General features: G+C 36.6%; 1 non-coding gene across 1 annotated transcript; it reads left to right on the forward strand.

The window, feature by feature from the left end:
• Positions 1–2,354: 2,354 nt before the first annotated feature.
• LOC111766177 (U2 spliceosomal RNA) lies at positions 2,355–2,544 on the forward strand. Its single transcript, XR_002798287.1, has one exon. It is a non-coding gene; the product is annotated as a U2 spliceosomal RNA (small nuclear RNA).
• The last annotated feature ends 6,697 nt before the right edge of the window (positions 2,545–9,241 follow it).

The following is a 9,241-nucleotide window of genomic DNA, read 5'->3' on the forward strand; positions in this document are numbered from 1 at the left end:
GACTTGGGAATTGTCCTGAATAACATTGCAATGACAGATACAAGCCATTATATATCTTGTCACAACCTACAAAATTGTGCAGGGGAGAATGTAAACTACAGTATAAACTATAGTCCATGCTTAGTAGAAATGCTCCAAAATGTGTTCATCAAATGTAACCAATATACCACCCTAATGAAGGATATTTTTAATGTGGGAAAACGTGGGAGGTGTAGCAAGTTTTTTATGTAACATTTATGTAACCTAAGTATCTTTTAAAAAAATAATAATAAATTAAAAAGAAAGAATATCCTTTGTGAACTAGAATGGAAGTGTGTTACTATTTCAGCATGGTAGGAGTGTAGAGAAGCATGGGGAAAATACAATTAAAATAACCCATGGATTAACAGCAATATTGTAATATTCTCACCTCCGTGCCAAATGTGTACTGTCTCATAATAGGGAGAGTATGGAAAAAATATGCCAAATGTATGCTATGGACCATAGTTAGTGGTAATAGTCTGATGATATTATCTTATAATCTTGTGAAGGGGTGTTATATGGGAATTCTACACATGTGCACAATTGTTTTGTAAGTTTGCAACTTCTGTAATAAAAATATATTTTTTAAATTTTGGGAAAAAAGATTTTAAGTCATTTTATTATATTTAGTTTGCTTAAAGTTAGTTATGATAAAAATGCAGAACCAAGCTTAGGAGTGAGTTCAAAAGTGATAACTCGGGAAGCAGAAATACCTCAACTGATAGAACATCCATCTACCATATGGAGGGTCCAGGGTTCGATCCCCAAGGCCTCCTGACCCATGTGGTAAGCTGGCCCATGTGCAGAGCTGCTGCCACATGCAAGGAGTGCCGTGCCACGGAGGGGCCTCGCCATGGAGGGGTCCACCCCACAAAGGAGAGCCACCCTGCATGAAAAAAGCACAGCCCACCCAGGAGTGGTGCTGCACACCCAGAAAGTAGACACAGCAAGATGATGCAATGAAAAAGTGACAGTTTGCCAGTGCCACAGGACAATGCAAGCAGACGCAGAAGAACACACAACAAATGGACACAGAGCAGACAATGGAGGGATGGGGAGAGGAATAAATAAAATAATTTTTTTTAAAAAATGATAACTCTGACTAGACACAGCATTTTCGAACTTTGTATGAGACAATTTAGAAGTGGTTCTCAAATAAGACAGTTGGTCAACACCTCTTAGAGATCCACTGTGTGAGCAAGTACTCTGACATCAAGGACTTAATGACCAGGAGGAGGCCAACAGACAAGCTCCTAGGAACCAGTCAGAAAGCATACCACCAGGTAGCCACTTCTTACTTAATCAGCCTTTCTCTAGCTCTCTGCTCTCTTTCTTAAATTATTTCCTTACCAAGATCGACTTAGAGTATCCAAACTTCCTAAAATTCTAACCATTTTTGCTTCCCAAAAACATCTATGGAATAATGCTGATAGGAAAAGGAAGTTGAAATTGTACCAAATTTAGCTTTGGGCATTGCTTGTACATTTATATGTTAGCAATGTTTCCTTTACCTCCACAATCAATTTGTTGTCATTTCCCTGACTCATCTACATCCTTCCTACAAGTAAAAAAGTAAAATATGACTTCCCAGTTTAACAAGGCCTCTTTCATGTGCCCGGGTAATATGGGTATTTCATCATCTGTGGCTACCTTTGTCTTTATGGTCATCATGGAATTTGACTATGTGCTCCAAGATCTCCTTCCATGTGTCTCCTTTTTTTATTTCCCTAGAAATGCAAATCTGGTGGTTTACATAGATGTCCAAGTTATTTTTGCTCCATCATTTCTAAATCTTGATAGGAAAATGGCCAAAGATGTCATTTTGGGGTCTTTGACTATTTCAAAAGCACTTTTCCAATCATGTCCTTATTACTTAGTTGTTGAAAGTCTACTAAGTCACTGAATTGTTTGATCTGCAGTTATTCAGGGGAGAAAATTGTGTTTCACGGAATAAAGTGCAGCATGTGCTTTCTCTATACTGAAGATTGGTATTGATTTTTTAATGATATTTGGTTTGAGGATAAATATTGTTGAATTATTATGTTCCTTAGAATTGAACACTACACAAATGGATGCAAGATGGTATTTTATGGATTGAAATACTTCTCAACAGTACACTATCTATATTGACAAAATAAATAATCAGGATATAAATAAAACAGTGACTGTATCTTCTTTTCCCCGTTCAAACTTTGTATCTAGGATATCAGGTTTTTTATAATGAGATGGAGTTAATCCACACTGAATATAACCTAGAAATGTTTCAACTAAATTTTCAAAATAAAAAGTGTTCTTTGCTTCCATAAAGTGGCATTTTCAAAATAATTTGTTTCATTGTTTCTCAGCTTTTTGGCTAAGATCAAGTGCAGTAGCTGTTCTCATCAGCTTAATATCTGATATGTCCTCTTTCTGTGGACAATTTATTAAGTGGATTTTTGGAGCTGGTTGATGGAATGGGAGCTTGCTCCAGCCACTCCATGCATCAACCCAGTATTGTAGTACCTCTAGAATGGTGTACCAAAAACTAATAATAATAATAACAATAATAATGGCAATTTGTTTAATGTCAATGGATTAACTGTGACTTTTCCATGAACACATAACAGTTTCATTGGGAAAGTTTCCATCTAGTGAGTTACCACAAAAAGATGAGGAAAAACATTGCAGTCTTCAGGCTTTAGTTCTTTTTTTTCTTTCTTTCTTTCTTTTTTTTTTTTTTACTTTTTATTTATATATTATTAAATTGTCTTTTAAAAAAAAAAAGATGTAAATCACAAAAAAAAAATGTGATTTAAAAAATTTAAGAGGTTCCCTTGATAGCATATATGAACTTATTTCAGTTCATGGATAAGGATGCTTACTTAATTTATTTTCTCCCACTTACACCATGTGAAGAGGCTCTTTTCATAATATGGTGAGGGTAGATGGTCCTGTAAACATCATCATTATAGTTCTCATTGTAATCATCATCACCATCGTTACTGCTGTGTGCCCAATCATAAGGGGGGCACAGCAACACTGAATCTAGAGATTTTCCAGAGTTAATACTGAAGACAAAGGGTATAAATGTCAAATGTGTTTCAAATAAAAAAAAAAGGATGTGGCAGCAGATCAAAGCTGAGCTCAGTTACCAGGTGTCCGATCTAAAGATGTTAAAAACTAAGTGAGGGAAGCACAGCTGACTTAGATCCTATCTCAACTTTTGAACCACTGCTTTTTCATTGCTATCACCAACAATAATAAGATATGAAGTACTAATATGGAGATATAATTACATTTTAGGAGATAAAAAAAAATAGGAGGATAAAAAGCTCACCATGGAAGAAAAATAAGAGAGAGCATCAGAAAAAGGATCTGGACTTGGAAGTAAGCCCCTAGTAGGTTCTCTACAGTACTAAATATTTTAGGTTAAAATATTCTATATTTAAAACAAGCTTCGATGGTATTGACATTATTCATCCTATTTTATAGATGAGGAATTGGGCTCAGAAAGTTTAAGCAAAATAGCCAAGGTGACTCAGCTGGGAGTAGTGAGATAGAATTGAACACCATATTTAATTAACATAAAGATTATGTTTGTTCTATGTTGGTTCTCAAAACTAGCCTCCTGTTACTATCATCTAAAGAGTTTTGAAAATCTACATCTGTCTGAGCTCCTCTCAGGGCTAATTGAACATGAACCTCTAAGGGAGCAGCCCAAACATTAGTACTTTTGAAAAGGTCTCCCGTCTCACCCATGATGACTAACAAAAGGATGTTGATAGACAATGCCCATCCCAAAAAACAGAGAGAATCTACAACAGCAAACAAGGCAGTTCCATCCATTTACCCCATGGGATCTAGGCCCTCTCTCAATCCCAAAATCCTTAATACAACTATAGGTTAAACTAGACTTCTTCTTATAGCATTGTGGCTACAAAGACAGTTGTCAACAGAGGTTCTGAGGAGAGGGAGAGGGAAAAATAGGTGTAACATGGGACATTGGGGGGACATTGAAATTAATTTACATAGTATTGCAATGACAGATACAGGCCATTATACATTTTGTCAAAACCTATAAAATTGTGTGGTGCAAAATGTAAACCATAATGTAAACTATAGACCGTGGTTAGTAGCAATGCTTCAATATTTGTTCATCAGTTTTAACAAATGTACCACACTAATGAAAGATGTTGTTAAAGGAGAAAAGTGTGGGAGGGGGAGGGGTGAGGTATATGGAAATCCCCTATATTTTCAATGTAACATTTATGTAACCTAAACCTTCTTTAATAATAAAGGGGATAAAAAAGAGTAGCTGGTGGCAGATAATGGTGCCTCCAGCCTTGGAAGAATCCTTCTCAGAAACAAAAGGGTTTTAGGGAGAAAGACATCTAGTGATGCTGTAGGGGGTGGGGACCAGAAGAAGGCCAAAATCAAAGATGTGGTCCTTGCTGTTGTAATAGTAAGCCAAAGCCTCGACTGTCATCCAGGCTGGTGCAGTCTGGAAGGCTCAGGTTACACAATGGCCACCATGAACTAAACGCATACTCTTTAGTTGTTAAACGTATAAAACTCTTTTGATAAGAAATGTTACTTTTAATATATTTTTTAAATTCTACCCTCTACTTTTAATGTAATAAATACCATATAATAAAACCCTCTAAACTGTAAAAAAAAAAAAAAAAAAAAAAAAAGTTGCCCATGTAATTACAGTGTTAGCCAAGGTAGAAACCACTGAGCTAGTAGAGACTACCTAAATGGTATCAATTAAGGGGCAGTGAAAGAGCCAATTGCCCAGGACACAAAGTAACCAACATCTCTAAAGACTTTATTGACAGAGTTCACATTGTAGCCAAAACAAATATTTTTGGCCAAAAACATGTCAGCAGATGATTCTTTTCAGCATGTTTATGGCTAATTCATAGCCCAAAAAGAGAGATTGAGAAACAATGATAAGTGGATATAACTTCCTGATAAAAACTTAGAATTGCATAGATATTTCCTGTAGGAAATAACTAAGCTAATTGAGGCATAAGAATTCACTTAAAAGGCCACTGCAAGAAAATAAACAGAGCTTAAAACTTGTTTATTCACTTTGCAATAGGGCTTCTGTGCTTTTCAGAATAATTCAGTATCTGAAACCTTGAGAAATGTAGTGAACAACATCAAGGGTGAGGCCAAGCTGGAGTTTTATAACAAGCATATAGTTTATTTAAAACTTTGGAATGGAAGACATAACTTAGAGAGGAGGATAGAGATAAAGGAGAAGGTTGCCCAGGATTGAACCCTAAAGAACTCATGAGACTCCTAAGAAGGAGTGGTAAAAAATTCACTAAAATCAGGAAAGTAAAAGGGGGCATTACTCCTGATCCCAATGAAATGAAAATAACAAATAGAGAATACTATGAACAACTGTACGTCACTATATTAGATAACCTAGGTGAAATGGACTAATTCCCAGAAACACACAAACTACCTACACTGACTCAAAAAGAAATGAGATTTTAACAAACCAATTATTAGTGAAGAGATTGAGTCATCATCAAAAACCTCCCAACAAAGAAAAGCCTAGGACCAGATGGCCATTCAGGTGAATGTTATAAAATAGTCAAAAAGAATTAACACCTATTCTGCTCACACTCTTCCAAAAACTTAAAGAGGAAAGAAGACCCCTTAAATCATTCTATGTGGTCAACATCTAGCTCAGACAAAAACTAGATATAAAAAATAATAATAATAACCACAAGAAAAATTCGGACCAATATCCCTTATGAATATAGATGCAAAAATTCTCCACATAGTACTAACAAATTGAATCTCACAGCACATCAAAATAATTATACACCATAAAAAAGTGGGATTTATCCCAGGCATGCAAGGGTGGTTCAGCATAAGAAAATCGATAAATGTAATACACCATGTTAACAGAGCAAAAGAAAAGAAAAAAAGCATGAAAAGAACATGATCATCTCACGAGGCAGAAAAGGCATTTAACAAAATCCAGTACCACTCTTGATAAAAATACTCAGAAAGCTAGAAATAGAAGGAAAGTTCCTCAACATGATAAAGGGCATATATGAAAACCCACAACTAACATCATATTCATTGGTGAAAGACTGAAATCTTTCCCTCTATAATCAGGAACAAAACAAAGATGCCCACTGTCACCAATGTTATTCAACATTGTATTGAAAATTCTAGATAGAGTAATTAGGCAAGAGGAAGAAACAAATGGCATTCAAATTGGAAAGGAAGAAATAAAACTTCTCCTATTTGCAGATGACATGATATATACATAAAATCCAGAAAAATCCACAACAAAGCTAATGAAACTAATAAATTCAGCAAAGAGTCAGGGTACAAGATCAACACACAGAAATCACTAGAGTTCCTATACGCTAGTAATGAACAATCTGAAGAAGTAATCAAGAGAAAAAATCCTTTTACAATAGCAACCAAAAGAATCCAATAACTAGAAATAAATTTAACCAAGGATGTAAAGGTCTTATACACAGAAAACTAAAAAATATAGCATGCTAAACAAAATCAAAGAAGACCTAAATAATTGGAAGAACATTCCTAGTTCATAAATTGAAAGACTAAATATTGATAAGATGTAAATTAGACCCAAAGGGATTTACAGATTCAACACAATCCAAACCAAAATTCCAAGAGCTTTATTTGCAAAAATGGAAAAGCCAATCATTACATTTAGATGGAAGGGTGAGGGACCCCAAAAAGCCAAAGCCAGCTTGAAAACGAGGTTGGAGAACGCACTCTTTTGTAAAACTAATTACAAAGCCACAGTATTCAAAACAGCATGATCCAGTTGCAAGGACAGATATATAGACCAATGGAATTGAATGGAGTTCAGAAATCAACCCTTCTGTTTATGGCCAACTAGCTAATGACAAGAGGGTCAAGTTGTTCAATTGGAAAAGAAGTCTCTTTAACAAATGCTGCTGGAATAACTGGACATCCACATGCAAAAGAATGAAGGTGAACTCCAACCTCACCCTATATATAAAAATCAATACAAAATGGATCAAAGTCCTAAATATAGGAAACAGAACTATAAAGCTCCTAGAAAAAAACAAAGGGAAGCATCATTAGAACCTTGTGTTAGGCAATAGTTCCTTAAACTTCATACTCAAAGCACAAGCAACAAAAGAAAAAATAGGTAAATGAGGCATCATCAAAATTTAAAACTTTGTGCATCAAAAGACTTTACATGCCCAGCTCATAGTTTTTGGATATCTCTAGAGCCCTCAGGAGCCCCATGATTTGAGGCACTATTAACTGTGGCAGTCAATGAGATCCCACTGAGGTGTGGATAAGCATGTCCTCTGGAATGACCTCCTGACTCATTTTGAAATCTCTTAACCATATAAACTTTTTTGTATTTATCATTTCCCCCATTTGGCCAAGGTCTTTTTCCAGATGCATTGCTAGTTGGTGCTTGGTAATAATTCCTTGGTGCCAGGGAGGCTCATCCCCAAGAGTCATGTCCCATGCCAGGGAGGGGGGCAGGGAGGTAGTGCATTTATTTTTTTTTTTTTTAATTTTTTTATTTTTTATTGACTTTGTAATAATATTACATTAAAAATATATATGTGAGGTCCCATTCAACCCCACCCCCCCACCCCCCCTCTCCCCCCCCCAACAACACTCGTTCCCATCATCATGACACATCCATTGGATTTGGTAAGTACATCTTTGGGCACCTCTGCACCTCATATACATTGGTTCACATCATGGCCCATACTCTCCTCTATTCCATCATGTAGGCCCTGTGAGGATTTACAATGTCCGGTGATTACCTCTGAAGCACCATCCAGGGCAGCTCCATGTCCCGAAGACGCCTCCAAGGGAGGTAGTGCATTTATATGCTAAGTTTGACATAGAGGGAGACCACATTTGAGCAACAAGGAGGCTTTCTGGAGGTAACTTTCAGGCAGTATATAATGCTAGGCTGAGTTAAAATTGCACAAGAAAAGGTTCATAAGTTCTATCATCAATGTCAAGGGCCAGGCATAACAGTCTGTCTTCCTTCACCAGACATTGTCCTTGCACTCAGGAGACTCTTGCTGTCCTATTAGGCAACATAGCAGAACTCCCCAGGGTGGGAATTCATCCACTTATTGGGTGACTTTCCATCCACCAAGACAATGTCCCATGAACATGTGAACATATTCATATGTCTTAGAGGTATGCCCCAGGTGAACACCTTCCCATGCATCCCCCCCATCACTGACCTTGCATCATCCCCTACCACTGCTGTGACCCTTCTGTGATCCAAAACCTCTCCAAAGATGAATCTAAAAATAATAATAATAAAATTAATATGAAAATGAAATAATTTTTAAATTAACCAATAAAATAACAAAAAAATTAAAACAACTTGAAATAACAAAAGAAAATTTGGGTTTTGTGTCTTTCGTCATTGTAAGATCTGTTGTCTTGTATGTGCAGTCACATTTTTCTTCCATATATCCCACCAATGTCTTATTATTTTTTTCATTTTATCTTCGAAGAAGCTTTAAGATACAAAAAAGTCACATAGAGAATACAGGTAATTCCCATAAATCCAATGCTCTCCCCCTTTTCCCCTCTCAGGAATTTAGCACATTGTCAGTGGGCCTTACTTTGGAATTTATGCTCCCCAGTGTCATAGAACGACACTCATTTATAGGTTCTTTACACATGGCTCTTTCACCCCTTTTATTTGAACCTATAATTGCACTATACCTGATATGTATGCCCCAGAGACTTAAATTTTGGTCCATCCATGTGTCAGTTGAGCCCTGAATTTCAACAGAGTTGCAGCAACTACTCTCCAGTTATTAGATTCACCCAGGACAACTAACAAGAAGATGATGATGGACAACACCCATCCCAATGAACAGAGAGTACCTGAAACCGCAAGCAAGATAGCTCCATCCATCTGCCCCACGGGATTTAAGCCCTCTCTCAATTAGAAGCAAAGTGAGTATTACCATTGCAAAATCCTCAAGATTGGGGAATGAACAATGGACTAAACTTAGACATTACTTTCTACTATAGACTTATTATTATTTTAGCAATGAAAGATCTCTGATCATTGATGTAAAGGCAATGGCCACTGGAGGTTCTGAGGGATGGGAGAGGGAAGAATAGGCATCATATGGGGGCATATTGGGGACACTGGATGTGTCTTGCATGGCATTGCAGTGATGGATATAGGCCATTGTATGTTTTGTCG

The sequence above is a fragment of the Dasypus novemcinctus genome, chromosome 2 (assembly GCF_030445035.2).
Source record: "Dasypus novemcinctus isolate mDasNov1 chromosome 2, mDasNov1.1.hap2, whole genome shotgun sequence".
Lineage (NCBI taxonomy): Eukaryota > Metazoa > Chordata > Mammalia > Cingulata > Dasypodidae > Dasypus > Dasypus novemcinctus.